This window comes from Carassius gibelio, chromosome B19 (genome assembly GCF_023724105.1).
Source record: "Carassius gibelio isolate Cgi1373 ecotype wild population from Czech Republic chromosome B19, carGib1.2-hapl.c, whole genome shotgun sequence".
NCBI classification, from domain to species: Eukaryota; Metazoa; Chordata; class Actinopteri; order Cypriniformes; family Cyprinidae; genus Carassius; species Carassius gibelio.
The window spans coordinates 3,280,436-3,304,282 of NC_068414.1; the positions used below are offsets into that span (position 1 = coordinate 3,280,436).

Sequence of the window (23,847 nt, forward strand, 5' to 3'; positions counted from 1 at the left end):
AAAACCCGGTGAGAAACCAGGCTCAGTCGGGGAGACAGTTCTCCCCTTGTCAGACGAAACAGGTAGATTAGCTCCAGGCTGCAGGAATGTCAGACTGTGCAGAAGAATCATCTGTTTCCTGTGGTCTTGTCCAGGTGGTCTTTACAGGGGATTTGTATCTGCGGCTCATCTAGTTGTCACGGTCTCCGCTGTGTTTCTGGGCCATAGAGGTCCTTTCTAGGTGTTGATCCACCATCTTCTCTGGATACGGACTGGATCCGGGTGACTGAAGCGGATACAGACTGGATCTGGTGGCTACGGTGACCTCGGAATAAGGGATTTCTTTAAAAGACTTTTTTTTTCATATAAGATTTTATCCAACTTTTCAGATAGAGACATGAGAAAGAGATTGCCTTGATTGGGCTTTTGGTTATTATAGGCACTCTCTGCGTTTGACCACTTCGTGTTTATTTAGCCGGATGGGAAGGCAGCGCTTTCTTGTACGTGACGGGATGCAAATTCTTGAAGGCTCTCTTTAGTGACGGGTCCAAACAAAGATCTCATCTGCTCCTCTAGCCCTATCGGCGACTCGTGCACTTCGAGCCTTCTTAGTGACGGCGCAAGTTGCTGACTGCTGACTGCGTTGGTGGTATAGTGGTGAGCATAGCTGCCTTCCAAGCAGTTGGAGAGAGCAGTGCGCATGTCCTTTGGCTCGGGCTGACGTCGAAGCAGAACTCCCTCTGTGACCTGTGCCTCCACCCAAAACTTTTGGATGGAATAATTTCGGATGGACCCATCATTAGCTGAAGTCGCATAACACTTGCAACACTACCGGTAGCAGGGGTCATTGTTTGGACTCTTTTTTTTTTTTTTTTTTTTTTTTAATTGCGCTTTAAACAAAAAGTATTGTGTCAATGCAACTGAACAACATTTATTAGGAACACAGTGCGTCAAAAAGCTACTGACTTCCGCCTGCGTTGGTGGTATAGTGGTGAGCATAGCTGCCTTCCAAGCAGTTGACCCGGGTTCGATTCCCGGCCAACGCATGTCCTTTGGCTCGGGCTGACGTCGAAGCAGAACTCCTTCTGTGACCTGCGACTCCAACCAAACATTTTGGATGGATCATTCGGAAGACGAAAAGAACCAGCTCTCCCCGTCGGGGAATCGAACCCCGGTCTTCCGCGTGACAGGCGGAGATACTGTCCACTATACTAACGAGGAGCCATGCATGCTGTCGTTTCTCCCGTTACTGACGGCACTGCACTGACATACCTAAACAATGCATGGCTTCTTCTGATGCAGACCCAGCCCTAGCACCGTAAAATTTCTGATGGACCCATCATTAGCTGAAGTCGCATAACACTTGGAACACTACCCGTAGCAGGGGTCATTGTTTGGACTCTTTTTTTTTTTTTTTTTTTTTTAAATTGCGCTTTAAACAGAAAGTATTGCGTCAATGCAACTGAACAACATTAATTAGGAACACAGTGCGTCAAAAAGCAAAATGACAGTTAAAGGCATTTCGTTATTGAACTCTTTGATGACATCATTCAGCTAAGTTCAGTTTAAATAGTATCTGTGCAATAATTTGCAATCAAGTCAACGATATCGCTGTACATGAAGTGTCCCCAGCTCCGCCTGCCAGAAGCGACAGAGGGAAGAAACCAAAACTCGATCGGTGAAAGGATGGAGAAAAAACCCGGTGAGAAACCAGGCTCAGTCGGGGAGACAGTTCTCCCCTTGTCAGACGAAACCAGTAGATCAGCTCCAGGCTGCAGGAATGTCAGACTGTGCAGAAGAATCATCTGTTTCCTGTGGTCTTGTCCAGGTGGTCTTTACAAGGGATTTGTATCTGCGGCTCATCTAGTTGTCACGGTCTCCGCTGTGTTTCTGGGCCATAGAGGTCCTTTCTAGGTGTTGATCCACCATCTTCTCTGGATACGGACTGGATCCGGGTGACTGAAGCGGATACAGACTGGATCTGGTGGCTACGGTGACCTCGGAATAAGGGATTTCTTTAAAAGACTTTTTTTTTCATATAAGATTTTATCCAACTTTTCAGATAGAGGCATGAGAAAGAGATTGCCTTGATTGGGCTTTTGGTTATTGGTGGACCGAGAGGACTTTTTTGAGTTTTACTCCTCCCTTTTGGAGTGGGGGGGGGGGGGGGGGGGTGCTGACGAAACACATGTGGGCAGGCATTGTCACCCTTGATGACCCTTGGCGAGCGTAGTAGTTTAACAGAGGCAGCGCACAGGCCCGAGGGTTTGGAGACACAGCTCGAGTTTCTCTTCATTGTCGCATAAATCTTTCGCCTTTTACTAAAGATTTCCGTGGAGGGGAACTTTTGCGAGTGACCTGTATTTTTGGGTGCTCTGCTCACAGCAGAGCTACATCGAAATGTCAAGAGCAGAATCAGTTTGACCGTCCGGCAGCATGCTGCGAGAGGGCTTGCCACTGGTCATCGTCTGAATAGGCACTCTCTGCGTTTGACCACTTCGTGTTTATTTAGCCGGATGGGAAGGCAGCGCTTTCTTGTACGTGACTGGATGCAAATTCTTGAAGGCTCTCTTTAGTGACGGCAGCATGCTGCGAGAGGGCTTGCCACTGGTCATCGTCTGAATAGGCACTCTCTGCGTTTGACCACTTTGTGTTTATTTAGCCGGATGGGAAGGCAGCGCTTTCTTGTACGTGACTGGATGCAAATTCTTGAAGGCTCTCTTTAGTGACGGGTCCAAACAAAGATCTCATCTGCTCCTCTAGCCCTATCGGCGACTCGTGCACTTCGAGCCTTCTTAGTGACGGCGCAAGTTGCTGACTGCTGACTGCGTTGGTGGTATAGTGGTGAGCATAGCTGCCTTCCAAGCAGTTGACCCGGATTCGATTCCCGGCCAACGCATGTCCTTTGGCTCGGGCTGACGTCGAAGCAGAACTCCCTCTGTGACCTGTGCCTCCACCCAAAACTTTTGGATGGAATAATTTCGGATGGACCCATCATTAGCTGAAGTCGCATAACACTTGCAACACTACCCGTAGCAGGGGTCATTGTTTGGACTCTTTTTTTTTTTTTTTTTTTTTTTTTAATTGCGCTTTAAACAAAAAGTATTGTGTCAATGCAACTGAACAACATTTATTAGGAACACAGTGCGTCAAAAAGCAAAATGACAGTTAAAGGCATTTCGTTATTGAACTCTTTGATGACATCATTCAGCTAAGTTCAGTTTAAATAGTATCTGTGCAATAATTTGCAATCAAGTCAACGATATCGCTGTACATGAAGTGTCCCCAGCTCCGCCTGCCAGAAGCGACAGAGGCAAGAAACCAAAACTCGATCGGTGAAAGGATGGAGAAAAAACCCGGTGAGAAACCAGGCTCAGTCGGGGAGACAGTTCTCCCCTTGTCAGACGAAACAGGTAGATTAGCTCCAGGCTGCAGGAATGTCAGACTGTGCAGAAGAATCATCTGTTTCCTGTGGTCTTGTCCAGGTGGTCTTTACAGGGGATTTGTATCTGCGGCTCATCTAGTTGTCACGGTCTCCGCTGTGTTTCTGGGCCATAGAGGTCCTTTCTAGGTGTTGATCCACCATCTTCTCTGGATACGGACTGGATCCGGGTGACTGAAGCGGATACAGACTGGATCTGGTGGCTACGGTGACCTCGGAATAAGGGATTTCTTTAAAAGACTTTTTTTTTCATATAAGATTTTATCCAACTTTTCAGATAGAGACATGAGAAAGAGATTGCCTTGATTGGGCTTTTGGTTATTATAGGCACTCTCTGCGTTTGACCACTTCGTGTTTATTTAGCCGGATGGGAAGGCAGCGCTTTCTTGTACGTGACGGGATGCAAATTCTTGAAGGCTCTCTTTAGTGACGGGTCCAAACAAAGATCTCATCTGCTCCTCTAGCCCTATCGGCGACTCGTGCACTTCGAGCCTTCTTAGTGACGGCGCAAGTTGCTGACTGCTGACTGCGTTGGTGGTATAGTGGTGAGCATAGCTGCCTTCCAAGCAGTTGGAGAGAGCAGTGCGCATGTCCTTTGGCTCGGGCTGACGTCGAAGCAGAACTCCCTCTGTGACCTGTGCCTCCACCCAAAACTTTTGGATGGAATAATTTCGGATGGACCCATCATTAGCTGAAGTCGCATAACACTTGCAACACTACCGGTAGCAGGGGTCATTGTTTGGACTCTTTTTTTTTTTTTTTTTTTTTTTTAATTGCGCTTTAAACAAAAAGTATTGTGTCAATGCAACTGAACAACATTTATTAGGAACACAGTGCGTCAAAAAGCTACTGACTTCCGCCTGCGTTGGTGGTATAGTGGTGAGCATAGCTGCCTTCCAAGCAGTTGACCCGGGTTCGATTCCCGGCCAACGCATGTCCTTTGGCTCGGGCTGACGTCGAAGCAGAACTCCTTCTGTGACCTGCGACTCCAACCAAACATTTTGGATGGATCATTCGGAAGACGAAAAGAACCAGCTCTCCCCGTCGGGGAATCGAACCCCGGTCTTCCGCGTGACAGGCGGAGATACTGTCCACTATACTAACGAGGAGCCATGCATGCTGTCGTTTCTCCCGTTACTGACGGCACTGCACTGACATACCTAAACAATGCATGGCTTCTTCTGATGCAGACCCAGCCCTAGCACCGTAAAATTTCTGATGGACCCATCATTAGCTGAAGTCGCATAACACTTGGAACACTACCCGTAGCAGGGGTCATTGTTTGGACTCTTTTTTTTTTTTTTTTTTTTTTAAATTGCGCTTTAAACAGAAAGTATTGCGTCAATGCAACTGAACAACATTAATTAGGAACACAGTGCGTCAAAAAGCAAAATGACAGTTAAAGGCATTTCGTTATTGAACTCTTTGATGACATCATTCAGCTAAGTTCAGTTTAAATAGTATCTGTGCAATAATTTGCAATCAAGTCAACGATATCGCTGTACATGAAGTGTCCCCAGCTCCGCCTGCCAGAAGCGACAGAGGGAAGAAACCAAAACTCGATCGGTGAAAGGATGGAGAAAAAACCCGGTGAGAAACCAGGCTCAGTCGGGGAGACAGTTCTCCCCTTGTCAGACGAAACCAGTAGATCAGCTCCAGGCTGCAGGAATGTCAGACTGTGCAGAAGAATCATCTGTTTCCTGTGGTCTTGTCCAGGTGGTCTTTACAAGGGATTTGTATCTGCGGCTCATCTAGTTGTCACGGTCTCCGCTGTGTTTCTGGGCCATAGAGGTCCTTTCTAGGTGTTGATCCACCATCTTCTCTGGATACGGACTGGATCCGGGTGACTGAAGCGGATACAGACTGGATCTGGTGGCTACGGTGACCTCGGAATAAGGGATTTCTTTAAAAGACTTTTTTTTTCATATAAGATTTTATCCAACTTTTCAGATAGAGGCATGAGAAAGAGATTGCCTTGATTGGGCTTTTGGTTATTGGTGGACCGAGAGGACTTTTTTGAGTTTTACTCCTCCCTTTTGGAGTGGGGGGGGGGGGGGGTGCTGACGAAACACATGTGGGCAGGCATTGTCACCCTTGATGACCCTTGGCGAGCGTAGTAGTTTAACAGAGGCAGCGCACAGGCCCGAGGGTTTGGAGACACAGCTCGAGTTTCTCTTCATTGTCGCATAAATCTTTCGCCTTTTACTAAAGATTTCCGTGGAGGGGAACTTTTGCGAGTGACCTGTATTTTTGGGTGCTCTGCTCACAGCAGAGCTACATCGAAATGTCAAGAGCAGAATCAGTTTGACCGTCCGGCAGCATGCTGCGAGAGGGCTTGCCACTGGTCATCGTCTGAATAGGCACTCTCTGCGTTTGACCACTTCGTGTTTATTTAGCCGGATGGGAAGGCAGCGCTTTCTTGTACGTGACTGGATGCAAATTCTTGAAGGCTCTCTTTAGTGACGGCAGCATGCTGCGAGAGGGCTTGCCACTGGTCATCGTCTGAATAGGCACTCTCTGCGTTTGACCACTTTGTGTTTATTTAGCCGGATGGGAAGGCAGCGCTTTCTTGTACGTGACTGGATGCAAATTCTTGAAGGCTCTCTTTAGTGACGGGTCCAAACAAAGATCTCATCTGCTCCTCTAGCCCTATCGGCGACTCGTGCACTTCGAGCCTTCTTAGTGACGGCGCAAGTTGCTGACTGCTGACTGCGTTGGTGGTATAGTGGTGAGCATAGCTGCCTTCCAAGCAGTTGACCCGGATTCGATTCCCGGCCAACGCATGTCCTTTGGCTCGGGCTGACGTCGAAGCAGAACTCCCTCTGTGACCTGTGCCTCCACCCAAAACTTTTGGATGGAATAATTTCGGATGGACCCATCATTAGCTGAAGTCGCATAACACTTGCAACACTACCCGTAGCAGGGGTCATTGTTTGGACTCTTTTTTTTTTTTTTTTTTTTTTTTTAATTGCGCTTTAAACAAAAAGTATTGTGTCAATGCAACTGAACAACATTTATTAGGAACACAGTGCGTCAAAAAGCAAAATGACAGTTAAAGGCATTTCGTTATTGAACTCTTTGATGACATCATTCAGCTAAGTTCAGTTTAAATAGTATCTGTGCAATAATTTGCAATCAAGTCAACGATATCGCTGTACATGAAGTGTCCCCAGCTCCGCCTGCCAGAAGCGACAGAGGCAAGAAACCAAAACTCGATCGGTGAAAGGATGGAGAAAAAACCCGGTGAGAAACCAGGCTCAGTCGGGGAGACAGTTCTCCCCTTGTCAGACGAAACAGGTAGATTAGCTCCAGGCTGCAGGAATGTCAGACTGTGCAGAAGAATCATCTGTTTCCTGTGGTCTTGTCCAGGTGGTCTTTACAGGGGATTTGTATCTGCGGCTCATCTAGTTGTCACGGTCTCCGCTGTGTTTCTGGGCCATAGAGGTCCTTTCTAGGTGTTGATCCACCATCTTCTCTGGATACGGACTGGATCCGGGTGACTGAAGCGGATACAGACTGGATCTGGTGGCTACGGTGACCTCGGAATAAGGGATTTCTTTAAAAGACTTTTTTTTTCATATAAGATTTTATCCAACTTTTCAGATAGAGACATGAGAAAGAGATTGCCTTGATTGGGCTTTTGGTTATTATAGGCACTCTCTGCGTTTGACCACTTCGTGTTTATTTAGCCGGATGGGAAGGCAGCGCTTTCTTGTACGTGACGGGATGCAAATTCTTGAAGGCTCTCTTTAGTGACGGGTCCAAACAAAGATCTCATCTGCTCCTCTAGCCCTATCGGCGACTCGTGCACTTCGAGCCTTCTTAGTGACGGCGCAAGTTGCTAAATGCTGACTGCGTTGGTGGTATAGAGGTGAGCATAGCTGCCTTCCAAGCAGTTGACCCGGATTCGATTCCCGGCCAACGCATGTCCTTTGGCTCGGGCTGACGTCGAAGCAGAACTCCCTCTGTGACCTGTGCCTCCACCCAAAACTTTTGGATGGAATAATTTCGGATGGACCCATCATTAGCTGAAGTCGCATAACACTTGCAACACTACCCGTAGCAGGGGTCATTGTTTGGACTCTTTTTTTTTTTTTTTTTTTTTTTTTTTTTAATTGCGCTTTAAACAAAAAGTATTGTGTCAATGCAACTGAACAACATTTATTAGGAACACAGTGCGTCAAAAAGCAAAATGACAGTTAAACGCATTTCGTTATTGAACTCTTTGATGACATCATTCAGCTAAGTTCAGTTTAAATAGTATCTGTGCAATAATTTGCAATCAAGTCAACGATATCGCTGTACATGAAGTGTCCCCAGCTCCGCCTGCCAGAAGCGACAGAGGCAAGAAACCAAAACTCGATCGGTGAAAGGATGGAGAAAAAACCCGGTGAGAAACCAGGCTCAATCGGGGAGACAGTTCTCCCCTTGTCAGACGAAACAGGTAGATCAGCTCCAGGCTGCAGGAATGTCAGACTGTGCAGAAGAATCATCTGTTTCCTGTGGTCTTGTCCAGGTGGTCTTTACAGGGGATTTGTATCTGCGGCTCATCTAGTTGTCACGGTCTCCGCTGTGTTTCTGGGCCATAGAGGTCTTTTCTAGGTGTTGATCCACCATCTTCTCTGGATACGGACTGGATCCGGGTGACTGAAGCGGATACAGACTGGATCTGGTGGCTACGGTGACCTCGGAATAAGGGATTTCTTTAAAAGACTTTTTTTTTCATATAAGATTTTATCCAACTTTTCAGATAGAGGCATGAGAAAGAGATTGCCTTGATTGGGCTTTTGGTTATTGGTGGACCGAGAGGACTTTTTTGAGTTTTACTCCTCCCTTTTGGAGTAGGGGGGGGGGGGGGTGCTGACGAAACACATGTGGGCAGGCATTGTCACCCTTGATGACCCTTGGCGAGCGTAGTAGTTTAACAGAGGCAGCGCACAGGCCCGAGGGTTTGGAGACACAGCTCGAGTTTCTCTTCATTGTCGCATAAATCTTTCGCCTTTTACTAAAGATTTCCGTGGAGGGGAACTTTTGCGAGTGACCTGTATTTTTGGGTGCTCTGCTCACAGCAGAGCTACATCGAAATGTCAAGAGCAGAATCAGTTTGACCGTCCGGCAGCATGCTGCAAGAGGGCTTGCCACTGGTCATCGTCTGAATAGGCACTCTCTGCGTTTGACCATTTCGTGTTTATTTAGCCGGATGGGAAGGCAGCGCTTTCTTGTACGTGACGGGATGCAAATTCTTGAAGGCTCTCTTTAGTGACGGGTCCAAACAAAGATCTCATCTGCTCCTCTAGCCCTATCGGCGACTCGTGCACTTCGAGCCTTCTTAGTGACGGCGCAAGTTGCTGACTGCTGACTGCGTTGGTGGTATAGTGGTGAGCATAGCTGCCTTCCAAGCAGTTGACCCGGATTCGATTCCCGGCCAACGCATGTCCTTTGGCTCGGGCTGACGTCGAAGCAGAACTCCCTCTGTGACCTGTGCCTCCACCCAAAACTTTTGGATGGAATAATTTCGGATGGACCCATCATTAGCTGAAGTCGCATAACACTTGCAACACTACCCGTAGCAGGGGTCATTGTTTGGACTCTTTTTTTTTTTTTTTTTTTTTTTTTTAATTGCGCTTTAAACAAAAAGTATTGTGTCAATGCAACTGAACAACATTTATTAGGAACACAGTGCGTCAAAAAGCAAAATGACAGTTAAAGGCATTTCGTTATTGAACTCTTTGATGACATCATTCAGCTAAGTTCAGTTTAAATAGTATCTGTGCAATAATTTGCAATCAAGTCAACGATATCGCTGTACATGAAGTGTCCCCAGCTCCGCCTGCCAGAAGCGACAGAGGCAAGAAACCAAAACTCGATCGGTGAAAGGATGGAGAAAAAACCCGGTGAGAAACCAGGCTCAGTCGGGGAGACAGTTCTCCCCTTGTCAGACGAAACAGGTAGATTAGCTCCAGGCTGCAGGAATGTCAGACTGTGCAGAAGAATCATCTGTTTCCTGTGGTCTTGTCCAGGTGGTCTTTACAGGGGATTTGTATCTGCGGCTCATCTAGTTGTCACGGTCTCCGCTGTGTTTCTGGGCCATAGAGGTCCTTTCTAGGTGTTGATCCACCATCTTCTCTGGATACGGACTGGATCCGGGTGACTGAAGCGGATACAGACTGGATCTGGTGGCTACGGTGACCTCGGAATAAGGGATTTCTTTAAAAGACTTTTTTTTTCATATAAGATTTTATCCAACTTTTCAGATAGAGACATGAGAAAGAGATTGCCTTGATTGGGCTTTTGGTTATTATAGGCACTCTCTGCGTTTGACCACTTCGTGTTTATTTAGCCGGATGGGAAGGCAGCGCTTTCTTGTACGTGACGGGATGCAAATTCTTGAAGGCTCTCTTTAGTGACGGGTCCAAACAAAGATCTCATCTGCTCCTCTAGCCCTATCGGCGACTCGTGCACTTCGAGCCTTCTTAGTGACGGCGCAAGTTGCTGACTGCTGACTGCGTTGGTGGTATAGTGGTGAGCATAGCTGCCTTCCAAGCAGTTGGAGAGAGCAGTGCGCATGTCCTTTGGCTCGGGCTGACGTCGAAGCAGAACTCCCTCTGTGACCTGTGCCTCCACCCAAAACTTTTGGATGGAATAATTTCGGATGGACCCATCATTAGCTGAAGTCGCATAACACTTGCAACACTACCGGTAGCAGGGGTCATTGTTTGGACTCTTTTTTTTTTTTTTTTTTTTTTTTAATTGCGCTTTAAACAAAAAGTATTGTGTCAATGCAACTGAACAACATTTATTAGGAACACAGTGCGTCAAAAAGCTACTGACTTCCGCCTGCGTTGGTGGTATAGTGGTGAGCATAGCTGCCTTCCAAGCAGTTGACCCGGGTTCGATTCCCGGCCAACGCATGTCCTTTGGCTCGGGCTGACGTCGAAGCAGAACTCCTTCTGTGACCTGCGACTCCAACCAAACATTTTGGATGGATCATTCGGAAGACGAAAAGAACCAGCTCTCCCCGTCGGGGAATCGAACCCCGGTCTTCCGCGTGACAGGCGGAGATACTGTCCACTATACTAACGAGGAGCCATGCATGCTGTCGTTTCTCCCGTTACTGACGGCACTGCACTGACATACCTAAACAATGCATGGCTTCTTCTGATGCAGACCCAGCCCTAGCACCGTAAAATTTCTGATGGACCCATCATTAGCTGAAGTCGCATAACACTTGGAACACTACCCGTAGCAGGGGTCATTGTTTGGACTCTTTTTTTTTTTTTTTTTTTTTTAAATTGCGCTTTAAACAGAAAGTATTGCGTCAATGCAACTGAACAACATTAATTAGGAACACAGTGCGTCAAAAAGCAAAATGACAGTTAAAGGCATTTCGTTATTGAACTCTTTGATGACATCATTCAGCTAAGTTCAGTTTAAATAGTATCTGTGCAATAATTTGCAATCAAGTCAACGATATCGCTGTACATGAAGTGTCCCCAGCTCCGCCTGCCAGAAGCGACAGAGGGAAGAAACCAAAACTCGATCGGTGAAAGGATGGAGAAAAAACCCGGTGAGAAACCAGGCTCAGTCGGGGAGACAGTTCTCCCCTTGTCAGACGAAACCAGTAGATCAGCTCCAGGCTGCAGGAATGTCAGACTGTGCAGAAGAATCATCTGTTTCCTGTGGTCTTGTCCAGGTGGTCTTTACAAGGGATTTGTATCTGCGGCTCATCTAGTTGTCACGGTCTCCGCTGTGTTTCTGGGCCATAGAGGTCCTTTCTAGGTGTTGATCCACCATCTTCTCTGGATACGGACTGGATCCGGGTGACTGAAGCGGATACAGACTGGATCTGGTGGCTACGGTGACCTCGGAATAAGGGATTTCTTTAAAAGACTTTTTTTTTCATATAAGATTTTATCCAACTTTTCAGATAGAGGCATGAGAAAGAGATTGCCTTGATTGGGCTTTTGGTTATTGGTGGACCGAGAGGACTTTTTTGAGTTTTACTCCTCCCTTTTGGAGTGGGGGGGGGGGGGGGGGTGCTGACGAAACACATGTGGGCAGGCATTGTCACCCTTGATGACCCTTGGCGAGCGTAGTAGTTTAACAGAGGCAGCGCACAGGCCCGAGGGTTTGGAGACACAGCTCGAGTTTCTCTTCATTGTCGCATAAATCTTTCGCCTTTTACTAAAGATTTCCGTGGAGGGGAACTTTTGCGAGTGACCTGTATTTTTGGGTGCTCTGCTCACAGCAGAGCTACATCGAAATGTCAAGAGCAGAATCAGTTTGACCGTCCGGCAGCATGCTGCGAGAGGGCTTGCCACTGGTCATCGTCTGAATAGGCACTCTCTGCGTTTGACCACTTCGTGTTTATTTAGCCGGATGGGAAGGCAGCGCTTTCTTGTACGTGACTGGATGCAAATTCTTGAAGGCTCTCTTTAGTGACGGCAGCATGCTGCGAGAGGGCTTGCCACTGGTCATCGTCTGAATAGGCACTCTCTGCGTTTGACCACTTTGTGTTTATTTAGCCGGATGGGAAGGCAGCGCTTTCTTGTACGTGACTGGATGCAAATTCTTGAAGGCTCTCTTTAGTGACGGGTCCAAACAAAGATCTCATCTGCTCCTCTAGCCCTATCGGCGACTCGTGCACTTCGAGCCTTCTTAGTGACGGCGCAAGTTGCTGACTGCTGACTGCGTTGGTGGTATAGTGGTGAGCATAGCTGCCTTCCAAGCAGTTGACCCGGATTCGATTCCCGGCCAACGCATGTCCTTTGGCTCGGGCTGACGTCGAAGCAGAACTCCCTCTGTGACCTGTGCCTCCACCCAAAACTTTTGGATGGAATAATTTCGGATGGACCCATCATTAGCTGAAGTCGCATAACACTTGCAACACTACCCGTAGCAGGGGTCATTGTTTGGACTCTTTTTTTTTTTTTTTTTTTTTTTTTAATTGCGCTTTAAACAAAAAGTATTGTGTCAATGCAACTGAACAACATTTATTAGGAACACAGTGCGTCAAAAAGCAAAATGACAGTTAAAGGCATTTCGTTATTGAACTCTTTGATGACATCATTCAGCTAAGTTCAGTTTAAATAGTATCTGTGCAATAATTTGCAATCAAGTCAACGATATCGCTGTACATGAAGTGTCCCCAGCTCCGCCTGCCAGAAGCGACAGAGGCAAGAAACCAAAACTCGATCGGTGAAAGGATGGAGAAAAAACCCGGTGAGAAACCAGGCTCAGTCGGGGAGACAGTTCTCCCCTTGTCAGACGAAACAGGTAGATTAGCTCCAGGCTGCAGGAATGTCAGACTGTGCAGAAGAATCATCTGTTTCCTGTGGTCTTGTCCAGGTGGTCTTTACAGGGGATTTGTATCTGCGGCTCATCTAGTTGTCACGGTCTCCGCTGTGTTTCTGGGCCATAGAGGTCCTTTCTAGGTGTTGATCCACCATCTTCTCTGGATACGGACTGGATCCGGGTGACTGAAGCGGATACAGACTGGATCTGGTGGCTACGGTGACCTCGGAATAAGGGATTTCTTTAAAAGACTTTTTTTTTCATATAAGATTTTATCCAACTTTTCAGATAGAGACATGAGAAAGAGATTGCCTTGATTGGGCTTTTGGTTATTATAGGCACTCTCTGCGTTTGACCACTTCGTGTTTATTTAGCCGGATGGGAAGGCAGCGCTTTCTTGTACGTGACGGGATGCAAATTCTTGAAGGCTCTCTTTAGTGACGGGTCCAAACAAAGATCTCATCTGCTCCTCTAGCCCTATCGGCGACTCGTGCACTTCGAGCCTTCTTAGTGACGGCGCAAGTTGCTAAATGCTGACTGCGTTGGTGGTATAGAGGTGAGCATAGCTGCCTTCCAAGCAGTTGACCCGGATTCGATTCCCGGCCAACGCATGTCCTTTGGCTCGGGCTGACGTCGAAGCAGAACTCCCTCTGTGACCTGTGCCTCCACCCAAAACTTTTGGATGGAATAATTTCGGATGGACCCATCATTAGCTGAAGTCGCATAACACTTGCAACACTACCCGTAGCAGGGGTCATTGTTTGGACTCTTTTTTTTTTTTTTTTTTTTTTTTTTTTTAATTGCGCTTTAAACAAAAAGTATTGTGTCAATGCAACTGAACAACATTTATTAGGAACACAGTGCGTCAAAAAGCAAAATGACAGTTAAACGCATTTCGTTATTGAACTCTTTGATGACATCATTCAGCTAAGTTCAGTTTAAATAGTATCTGTGCAATAATTTGCAATCAAGTCAACGATATCGCTGTACATGAAGTGTCCCCAGCTCCGCCTGCCAGAAGCGACAGAGGCAAGAAACCAAAACTCGATCGGTGAAAGGATGGAGAAAAAACCCGGTGAGAAACCAGGCTCAATCGGGGAGACAGTTCTCCCCTTGTCAGACGAAACAGGTAGATCAGCTCCAGGCTGCAGGAATGTCAGACTGTGCAGAAGAATCATCTGTTTCCTGTGGTCTTGTCCAGGTGGTCTTTACAGGGGATTTGTATCTGCGGCTCATCTAGTTGTCACGGTCTCCGCTGTGTTTCTGGGCCATAGAGGTCTTTTCTAGGTGTTGATCCACCATCTTCTCTGGATACGGACTGGATCCGGGTGACTGAAGCGGATACAGACTGGATCTGGTGGCTACGGTGACCTCGGAATAAGGGATTTCTTTAAAAGACTTTTTTTTTTCATATAAGATTTTATCCAACTTTTCAGATAGAGGCATGAGAAAGAGATTGCCTTGATTGGGCTTTTGGTTATTGGTGGACCGAGAGGACTTTTTTGAGTTTTACTCCTCCCTTTTGGAGTAGGGGGGGGGGGGGGTGCTGACGAAACACATGTGGGCAGGCATTGTCACCCTTGATGACCCTTGGCGAGCGTAGTAGTTTAACAGAGGCAGCGCACAGGCCCGAGGGTTTGGAGACACAGCTCGAGTTTCTCTTCATTGTCGCATAAATCTTTCGCCTTTTACTAAAGATTTCCGTGGAGGGGAACTTTTGCGAGTGACCTGTATTTTTGGGTGCTCTGCTCACAGCAGAGCTACATCGAAATGTCAAGAGCAGAATCAGTTTGACCGTCCGGCAGCATGCTGCGAGAGGGCTTGCCACTGGTCATCGTCTGAATAGGCACTCTCTGCGTTTGACCATTTCGTGTTTATTTAGCCGGATGGGAAGGCAGCGCTTTCTTGTACGTGACGGGATGCAAATTCTTGAAGGCTCTCTTTAGTGACGGGTCCAAACAAAGATCTCATCTGCTCCTCTAGCCCTATCGGCGACTCGTGCACTTCGAGCCTTCTTAGTGACGGCGCAAGTTGCTGACTGCTGACTGCGTTGGTGGTATAGTGGTGAGCATAGCTGCCTTCCAAGCAGTTGACCCGGATTCGATTCCCGGCCAACGCATGTCCTTTGGCTCGGGCTGACGTCGAAGCAGAACTCCCTCTGTGACCTGTGCCTCCACCCAAAACTTTTGGATGGAATAATTTCGGATGGACCCATCATTAGCTGAAGTCGCATAACACTTGCAACACTACCCGTAGCAGGGGTCATTGTTTGGACTCTTTTTTTTTTTTTTTTTTTTTTTTTTTTTTTAATTGCGCTTTAAACAAAAAGTATTGTGTCAATGCAACTGAACAACATTTATTAGGAACACAGTGCGTCAAAAAGCAAAATGACAGTTAAAGGCATTTCGTTATTGAACTCTTTGATGACATCATTCAGCTAAGTTCAGTTTAAATAGTATCTGTGCAATAATTTGCAATCAAGTCAACGATATCGCTGTACATGAAGTGTCCCCAGCTCCGCCTGCCAGAAGCGACAGAGGCAAGAAACCAAAACTCGATCGGTGAAAGGATGGAGAAAAAACCCGGTGAGAAACCAGGCTCAATCGGGGAGACAGTTCTCCCCTTGTCAGACGAAACAGGTAGATCAGCTCCAGGCTGCAGGAATGTCAGACTGTGCAGAAGAATCATCTGTTTCCTGTGGTCTTGTCCAGGTGGTCTTTACAGGGGATTTGTATCTGCGGCTAATCTAGTTGTCACGGTCTCCGCTGTGTTTCTGGGCCATAGAGGTCCTTTCTAGGTGTTGATCCACCATCTTCTCTGGATACGGACTGGATCCGGGTGACTGAAGCGGATACAGACTGGATCTGGTGGCTACGGTGACCTCGGAATAAGGGATTTCTTTAAAAGACTTTTTTTTTCATATAAGATTTTATCCAACTTTTCAGATAGAGGCATGAGAAAGAGATTGCCTTGATTGGGCTTTTGGTTATTGGTGGACCGAGAGGACTTTTTTGAGTTTTACTCCTCCCTTTTGGAGTGGGGGGGGGGGTGCTGACGAAACACATGTGGGCAGGCATTGTCACCCTTGATGACCCTTGGCGAGCGTAGTAGTTTAACAGAGGCAGCGCACAGGCCCGAGGGTTTGGAGACACAGCTCGAGTTTCTCTTCATTGTCGCATAAATCTTTCGCCTTTTACTAAAGATTTCCGTGGAGGGGAACTTTTGCGAGTGACCTGTATTTTTGGGTGCTCTGCTCACAGCAGAGCTACATCGAAATGTCAAGAGCAGAATCAGTTTGACCGTCCGGCAGCATGCTGCGAGAGGGCTTGCCACTGGTCATCGTCTGAATAGGCACTCTCTGTGTTTGACCACTTCGTGTTTATTTAGCCGGATGGGAAGGCAGCGCTTTCTTGTACGTGACGGGATGCAAATTCTTGAAGGCTCTCTTTAGTGACGGCTCCAAACAAAGATCTCATCTGCTCCTCTAGCCCTATCGGCGACTCGTGCACTTCGAGCCTTCTTAGTGACGGCGCAAGTTGCTGACTGCTGACTGCGTTGGTGGTATAGTGGTGAGCATAGCTGCCTTCCAAGCAGTTGACCCGGATTCGATTCCCGGCCAACGCATGTCCTTTGGCTCGGGCTGACGTCGAAGCAGAACTCCCTCTGTGACCTGTGCCTCCACCCAAAACTTTTGGATGGAATAATTTCGGATGGACCCATCATTAGCTGAAGTCGCATAACACTTGCAACACTACCCGTAGCAGGGGTCATTGTTTGGACTCTTTTTTTTTTTTTTTTTTTAATTGCGCTTTAAACAAAAAGTATTGTGTCAATGCAACTGAACAACATTTATTAGGAACACAGTGCGTCAAAAAGCAAAATGACAGTTAAAGGCATTTTGTTATTGAACTCTTTGATGACATCATTCAGCTAAGTTCAGTTTAAATAGTATCTGTGCAATAATTTGCAATCAAGTCAACGATATCGCTGTACATGAAGTGTCCCCAGCTCCGCCTGCCAGAAGCGACAGAGGCAAGAAACCAAAACTCGATCGGTGAAAGGATGGAGAAAAAACCCGGTGAGAAACCAGGCTCAGTCGGGGAGACAGTTCTCCCCTTGTCAGACGAAACAGGTAGATTAGCTCCAGGCTGCAGGAATGTCAGACTGTGCAGAAGAATCATCTGTTTCCTGTGGTCTTGTCCAGGTGGTCTTTACAGGGGATTTGTATCTGCGGCTCATCTAGTTGTCACGGTCTCCGCTGTGTTTCTGGGCCATAGAGGTCCTTTCTAGGTGTTGATCCACCATCTTCTCTGGATACGGACTGCATCCGGGTGACTGAAGCGGATACAGACTGGATCTGGTGGCTACGGTGACCTCGGAATAAGGGATTTCTTTAAAAGACTTTTTTTTTCATATAAGATTTTATCCAACTTTTCAGATAGAGACATGAGAAAGAGATTGCCTTGATTGGGCTTTTGGTTATTATAGGCACTCTCTGCGTTTGACCACTTCGTGTTTATTTAGCCGGATGGGAAGGCAGCGCTTTCTTGTACGTGACGGGATGCAAATTCTTGAAGGCTCTCTTTAGTGACGGGTCCAAACAAAGATCTCATCTGCTCCTCTAGCCCTATCGGCGACTCGTGCACTTCGAGCCTTCTTAGTGACGGCGCAAGTTGCTGACTGCTGACTGTGTTGGTGGTATAGTGGTGAGCATAGCTGCCTTCCAAGCAGTTGGAGAGAGCAGTGCGCATGTCCTTTGGCTCGGGCTGACGTCGAAGCAGAACTCCCTCTGTGACCTGTGCCTCCACCCAAAACTTTTGGATGGAATAATTTCGGATGGACCCATCATTAGCTGAAGTCGCATAACACTTGCAACACTACCGGTAGCAGGGGTCATTGTTTGGACTCTTTTTTTTTTTTTTTTTTTTTTTAATTGCGCTTTAAACAAAAAGTATTGTGTCAATGCAACTGAACAACATTTATTAGGAACACAGTGCGTCAAAAAGCTACTGACTTCCGCCTGCGTTGGTGGTATAGTGGTGAGCATAGCTGCCTTCCAAGCAGTTGACCCGGGTTCGATTCCCGGCCAACGCATGTCCTTTGGCTCGGGCTGACGTCGAAGCAGAACTCCTTCTGTGACCTGCGACTCCAACCAAACATTTTGGATGGATCATTCGGAAGACGAAAAGAACCAGCTCTACCCGTCGGGGAATCGAACCCCGGTCTTCCGCGTGACAGGCGGAGATACTGTCCACTATACTAACGAGGAGCCATGCATGCTGTCGTTTCTCCCGTTACTGACGGCACTGCACTGACATACCTAAACAATGCATGGCTTCTTCTGACGCAGACCCAGCCCTAGCACCGTAAAATTTCTGATGGACCCATCATTAGCTGAAGTCGCATAACACTTGGAACACTACCCGTAGCAGGGGTCATTGTTTGGACTCTTTTTTTTTTTTTTTTTTTTTTAAATTGCGCTTTAAACAGAAAGTATTGCGTCAATGCAACTGAACAACATTAATTAGGAACACAGTGCGTCAAAAAGCAAAATGACAGTTAAAGGCATTTCGTTATTGAACTCTTTGATGACATCATTCAGCTAAGTTCAGTTTAAATAGTATCTGTGCAATAATTTGCAATCAAGTCAACGATATCGCTGTACATGAAGTGTCCCCAGCTCCGCCTGCCAGAAGCGACAGAGGGAAGAAACCAAAACTCGATCGGTGAAAGGATGGAGAAAAAACCCGGTGAGAAACCAGGCTCAGTCGGGGAGACAGTTCTCCCCTTGTCAGACGAAACCAGTAGATCAGCTCCAGGCTGCAGGAATGTCAGACTGTGCAGAAGAATCATCTGTTTCCTGTGGTCTTGTCCAGGTGGTCTTTACAGGGGATTTGTATCTGCGGCTCATCTAGTTGTCACGGTCTCCGCTGTGTTTCTGGGCCATAGAGGTCCTTTCTAGGTGTTGATCCACCATCTTCTCTGGATACAGACTGGATCCGGGTGACTGAATCGGATACAGACTGGATCTGGTGGCTACGGTGACCTCGGAATAAGGGATTTCTTTAAAAGACTTTTTTTTTCATATAAGATTTTATCCAACTTTTCAGATAGAGGCATGAGAAAGAGATTGCCTTGATTGGGCTTTTGGTTATTATAGGCACTCTCTGCGTTTGACCACTTCGTGTTTATTTAGCCGGATGGGAAGGCAGCGCTTTCTTGTACGTGACGGGATGCAAATTCTTGAAGGCTCTCTTTAGTGACGGGTCCAAACAAAGATCTCATCTGCTCCTCTAGCCCTATCGGCGACTCGTGCACTTCGAGCATTCTTAGTGACGGCGCAAGTTGCTGACTGCTGACTGCGTTGGTGGTATAGTGGTGAGCATAGCTGCCTTCCAAGCAGTTGGAGAGAGCAGTGCGCATGTCCTTTGGCTCGGGCTGACGTCGAAGCAGAACTCCCTCTGTGACCTGTGCCTCCACCCAAAACTTTTGGATGGAATAATTTCGGATGGACCCATCATTAGCTGAAGTCGCATAACACTTGCAACACTACCGGTAGCAGGGGTCATTGTTTGGACTCTTTTTTTTTTTTTTTTTTTTTTTAATTGCGCTTTAAACAAAAAGTATTGTGTCAATGCAACTGAACAACATTTATTAGGAACACAGTGCGTCAAAAAGCTACTGACTTCCGCCTGCGTTGGTGGTATAGTGGTGAGCATAGCTGCCTTCCAAGCAGTTGACCCGGGTTCGATTCCCGGCTAACGCATGTCCTTTGGCTCGGGCTGACGTCGAAGCAGAACTCCTTCTGTGACCTGCGACTCCAACCAAACATTTTGGATGGATCATTCGGAAGACGAAAAGAACCAGCTCTCCCCGTCGGGGAATCGAACCCCGGTCTTCCGCGTGACAGGCGGAGATACTGTCCACTATACTAACGAGGAGCCATGCATGCTGCCGTTTCTCCCCTTACTGACGGCACTGCACTGACATACCTAAACAATGCATGGCTTCTTCTGACGCAGACCCAGCCCTAGCACCGTAAAATTTCTGATGGACCCATCATTAGCTGAAGTCGCATAACACTTGCAACACTACCCGTAGCAGGGGTCATTGTTTGGACTCTTTTTTTTTTTTTTTTTTTTTTTTTTAATTGCGCTTTAAACAAAAAGTATTGTGTCAATGCAACTGAACAACATTTATTAGGAACACAGTGCGTCAAAAAGCAAAATGACAGTTAAAGGCATTTCGTTATTGAACTCTTTGATGACATCATTCAGCTAAGTTCAGTTTAAATAGTATCTGTGCAATAATTTGCAATCAAGTCAACGATATCGCTGTACATGAAGTGTCCCCAGCTCCGCCTGCCAGAAGCGACAGAGGGAAGAAACCAAAACTCGATCGGTGAAAGGATGGAGAAAAAACCCGGTGAGAAACCAGGCTCAGTCGGGGAGACAGTTCTCCCCTTGTCAGACGAAACCAGTAGATCAGCTCCAGGCTGCAGGAATGTCAGACTGTGCAGAAGAATCATCTGTTTCCTGTGGTCTTGTCCAGGTGGTCTTTACAAGGGATTTGTATCTGCGGCTCATCTAGTTGTCACGGTCTCCGCTGTGTTTCTGGGCCATAGAGGTCCTTTCTAGGTGTTGATCCACCATCTTCTCTGGATACGGACTGGATCCGGGTGACTGAAGCGGATACAGACTGGATCTGGTGGCTACGGTGACCTCGGAATAAGGGATTTCTTTAAAAGACTTTTTTTTTCATATAAGATTTTATCCAACTTTTCAGATAGAGGCATGAGAAAGAGATTGCCTTGATTGGGCTTTTGGTTATTGGTGGACCGAGAGGACTTTTTTGAGTTTTACTCCTCCCTTTTGGAGTGGGGGGGGGGGGGGGGTGCTGACGAAACACATGTGGGCAGGCATTGTCACCCTTGATGACCCTTGGCGAGCGTAGTAGTTTAACAGAGGCAGCGCACAGGCCCGAGGGTTTGGAGACACAGCTCGAGTTTCTCTTCATTGTCGCATAAATCTTTCGCCTTTTACTAAAGATTTCCGTGGAGGGGAACTTTTGCGAGTGACCTGTATTTTTGGGTGCTCTGCTCACAGCAGAGCTACATCGAAATGTCAAGAGCAGAATCAGTTTGACCGTCCGGCAGCATGCTGCGAGAGGGCTTGCCACTGGTCATCGTCTGAATAGGCACTCTCTGCGTTTGACCACTTCGTGTTTATTTAGCCGGATGGGAAGGCAGCGCTTTCTTGTACGTGACGGGATGCAAATTCTTGAAGGCTCTCTTTAGTGACGGGTCCAAACAAAGATCTCATCTGCTCCTCTAGCCCTATCGGCGACTCGTGCACTTCGAGCCTTCTTAGTGACGGCGCAAGTTGCTGACTGCTGACTGCGTTGGTGGTATAGTGGTGAGCATAGCTGCCTTCCAAGCAGTTGACCCGGATTCGATTCCCGGCCAACGCATGTCCTTTGGCTCGGGCTGACGTCGAAGCAGAACTCCCTCTGTGACCTGTGCCTCCACCCAAAACTTTTGGATGGAATAATTTCGGATGGACCCATCATTAGCTGAAGTCGCATAACACTTGCAACACTACCCGTAGCAGGGGTCATTGTTTGGACTCTTTTTTTTTTTTTTTTTTTTTTTTTAATTGCGCTTTAAACAAAAAGTATTGTGTCAATGCAACTGAACAACATTTATTAGGAACACAGTGCGTCAAAAAGCAAAATGACAGTTAAAGGCATTTCGTTATTGAACTCTTTGATGACATCATTCAGCTAAGTTCAGTTTAAATAGTATCTGTGCAATAATTTGCAATCAAGTCAACGATATCGCTGTACATGAAGTGTCCCCAGCTCCGCCTGCCAGAAGCGACAGAGGCAAGAAACCAAAACTCGATCGGTGAAAGGATGGAGAAAAAACCCGGTGAGAAACCAGGCTCAGTCGGGGAGACAGTTCTCCCCTTGTCAGACGAAACAGGTAGATTAGCTCCAGGCTGCAGGAATGTCAGACTGTGCAGAAGAATCATCTGTTTCCTGTGGTCTTGTCCAGGTGGTCTTTACAGGGGATTTGTATCTGCGGCTCATCTAGTTGTCACGGTCTCCGCTGTGTTTCTGGGCCATAGAGGTCCTTTCTAGGTGTTGATCCACCATCTTCTCTGGATACGGACTGGATCCGGGTGACTGAAGCGGATACAGACTGGATCTGGTGGCTACGGTGACCTCGGAATAAGGGATTTCTTTAAAAGACTTTTTTTTTCATATAAGATTTTATCCAACTTTTCAGATAGAGACATGAGAAAGAGATTGCCTTGATTGGGCTTTTGGTTATTATAGGCACTCTCTGCGTTTGACCACTTCGTGTTTATTTAGCCGGATGGGAAGGCAGCGCTTTCTTGTACGTGACGGGATGCAAATTCTTGAAGGCTCTCTTTAGTGACGGGTCCAAACAAAGATCTCATCTGCTCCTCTAGCCCTATCGGCGACTCGTGCACTTCGAGCCTTCTTAGTGACGGCGCAAGTTGCTGACTGCTGACTGCGTTGGTGGTATAGTGGTGAGCATAGCTGCCTTCCAAGCAGTTGACCCGGATTCGATTCCCGGCCAACGCATGTCCTTTGGCTCGGGCTGACGTCGAAGCAGAACTCCCTCTGTGACCTGTGCCTCCACCCAAAACTTTTGGATGGAATAATTTCGGATGGACCCATCATTAGCTGAAGTCGCATAACACTTGCAACACTACCCGTAGCAGGGGTCATTGTTTGGACTCTTTTTTTTTTTTTTTTTTTTTTTTTAATTGCGCTTTAAACAAAAAGTATTGTGTCAATGCAACTGAACAACATTTATTAGGAACACAGTGCGTCAAAAAGCTACTGACTTCCGCCTGCGTTGGTGGTATAGTGGTGAGCATAGCTGCCTTCCAAGCAGTTGACCCGGGTTCGATTCCCGGCCAACGCATGTCCTTTGGCTCGGGCTGACGTCGAAGCAGAACTCCTTCTGTGACCTGCGACTCCAACCAAACATTTTGGATGGATCATTCGGAAGACGAAAAGAACCAGCTCTCCCCGTCGGGGAATCGAACCCCGGTCTTCCGCGTGACAGGCGGAGATACTGTCCACTATACTAACGAGGAGCCATGCATGCTGTCGTTTCTCCCGTTACTGACGGCACTGCACTGACATACCTAAACAATGCATGGCTTCTTCTGATGCAGACCCAGCCCTAGCACCGTAAAATTTCTGATGGACCCATCATTAGCTGAAGTCGCATAACACTTGGAACACTACCCGTAGCAGGGGTCATTGTTTGGACTCTTTTTTTTTTTTTTTTTTTTTTAAATTGCGCTTTAAACAGAAAGTATTGCGTCAATGCAACTGAACAACATTAATTAGGAACACAGTGCGTCAAAAAGCAAAATGACAGTTAAAGGCATTTCGTTATTGAACTCTTTGATGACATCATTCAGCTAAGTTCAGTTTAAATAGTATCTGTGCAATAATTTGCAATCAAGTCAACGATATCGCTGTACATGAAGTGTCCCCAGCTCCGCCTGCCAGAAGCGACAGAGGGAAGAAACCAAAACTCGATCGGTGAAAGGATGGAGAAAAAACCCGGTGAGAAACCAGGCTCAGTCGGGGAGACAGTTCTCCCCTTGTCAGACGAAACAGGTAGATTAGCTCCAGGCTGCAGGAATGTCAGACTGTGCAGAAGAATCATCTGTTTCCTGTGGTCTTGTCCAGGTGGTCTTTACAGGGGATTTGTATCTGCGGCTCATCTAGTTGTCACGGTCTCCGCTGTGTTTCTGGGCCATAGAGGTCCTTTCTAGGTGTTGATCCACCATCTTCTCTGGATACGGACTGGATCCGGGTGACTGAATCGGATACAGACTGGATCTGGTGGCTACGGTGACCTCGGAATAAGGGATTTCTTTAAAAGACTTTTTTTTTCATATAAGATTTTATCCAACTTTTCAGATAGAGGCATGAGAAAGAGATTGCCTTGATTGGGCTTTTGGTTATTATAGGCACTCTCTGCGTTTGACCACTTCGTGTTTATTTAGCCGGATGGGAAGGCAGCGCTTTCTTGTACGTGACGGGATGCAAATTCTTGAAGGCTCTCTTTAGTGACGGGT

The 23,847-nt window shown here is 47.0% G+C and overlaps 12 non-coding genes across 12 annotated transcripts; 7 read left to right on the top strand and 5 right to left on the bottom strand.

The window, feature by feature from the left end:
• Positions 1–1,128: 1,128 nt before the first annotated feature.
• Positions 1,129–1,200, bottom strand: trnad-guc (transfer RNA aspartic acid (anticodon GUC)). Its single transcript has one exon. It is a non-coding gene; the product is annotated as a tRNA-Asp (tRNA).
• Positions 1,201–2,256: 1,056 nt separating this feature from the next.
• Positions 2,257–2,371, top strand: LOC127980573 (U5 spliceosomal RNA). The gene has a single exon (XR_008159590.1). It is a non-coding gene; the product is annotated as a U5 spliceosomal RNA (small nuclear RNA).
• A 2,087-nt stretch (positions 2,372–4,458) lies between these two features.
• On the bottom strand, positions 4,459–4,530 carry trnad-guc (transfer RNA aspartic acid (anticodon GUC)). The gene has a single exon. It is a non-coding gene; the product is annotated as a tRNA-Asp (tRNA).
• A 1,052-nt stretch (positions 4,531–5,582) lies between these two features.
• LOC127980575 (U5 spliceosomal RNA) lies at positions 5,583–5,697 on the top strand. The gene has a single exon (XR_008159592.1). It is a non-coding gene; the product is annotated as a U5 spliceosomal RNA (small nuclear RNA).
• A 2,685-nt stretch (positions 5,698–8,382) lies between these two features.
• On the top strand, positions 8,383–8,497 carry LOC127980576 (U5 spliceosomal RNA). The gene has a single exon (XR_008159593.1). It is a non-coding gene; the product is annotated as a U5 spliceosomal RNA (small nuclear RNA).
• Positions 8,498–10,435: 1,938 nt separating this feature from the next.
• On the bottom strand, positions 10,436–10,507 carry trnad-guc (transfer RNA aspartic acid (anticodon GUC)). The gene has a single exon. It is a non-coding gene; the product is annotated as a tRNA-Asp (tRNA).
• Positions 10,508–11,561: 1,054 nt separating this feature from the next.
• LOC127980577 (U5 spliceosomal RNA) lies at positions 11,562–11,676 on the top strand. Its single transcript, XR_008159594.1, has one exon. It is a non-coding gene; the product is annotated as a U5 spliceosomal RNA (small nuclear RNA).
• A 2,686-nt stretch (positions 11,677–14,362) lies between these two features.
• Positions 14,363–14,477, top strand: LOC127980579 (U5 spliceosomal RNA). Its single transcript, XR_008159595.1, has one exon. It is a non-coding gene; the product is annotated as a U5 spliceosomal RNA (small nuclear RNA).
• A 1,390-nt stretch (positions 14,478–15,867) lies between these two features.
• Positions 15,868–15,982, top strand: LOC127980580 (U5 spliceosomal RNA). Its single transcript, XR_008159596.1, has one exon. It is a non-coding gene; the product is annotated as a U5 spliceosomal RNA (small nuclear RNA).
• Positions 15,983–19,584: 3,602 nt separating this feature from the next.
• Positions 19,585–19,656, bottom strand: trnad-guc (transfer RNA aspartic acid (anticodon GUC)). Its single transcript has one exon. It is a non-coding gene; the product is annotated as a tRNA-Asp (tRNA).
• Positions 19,657–20,712: 1,056 nt separating this feature from the next.
• Positions 20,713–20,827, top strand: LOC127980581 (U5 spliceosomal RNA). The gene has a single exon (XR_008159597.1). It is a non-coding gene; the product is annotated as a U5 spliceosomal RNA (small nuclear RNA).
• Positions 20,828–22,776: 1,949 nt separating this feature from the next.
• On the bottom strand, positions 22,777–22,848 carry trnad-guc (transfer RNA aspartic acid (anticodon GUC)). Its single transcript has one exon. It is a non-coding gene; the product is annotated as a tRNA-Asp (tRNA).
• Positions 22,849–23,847: the final 999 nt, after the last annotated feature.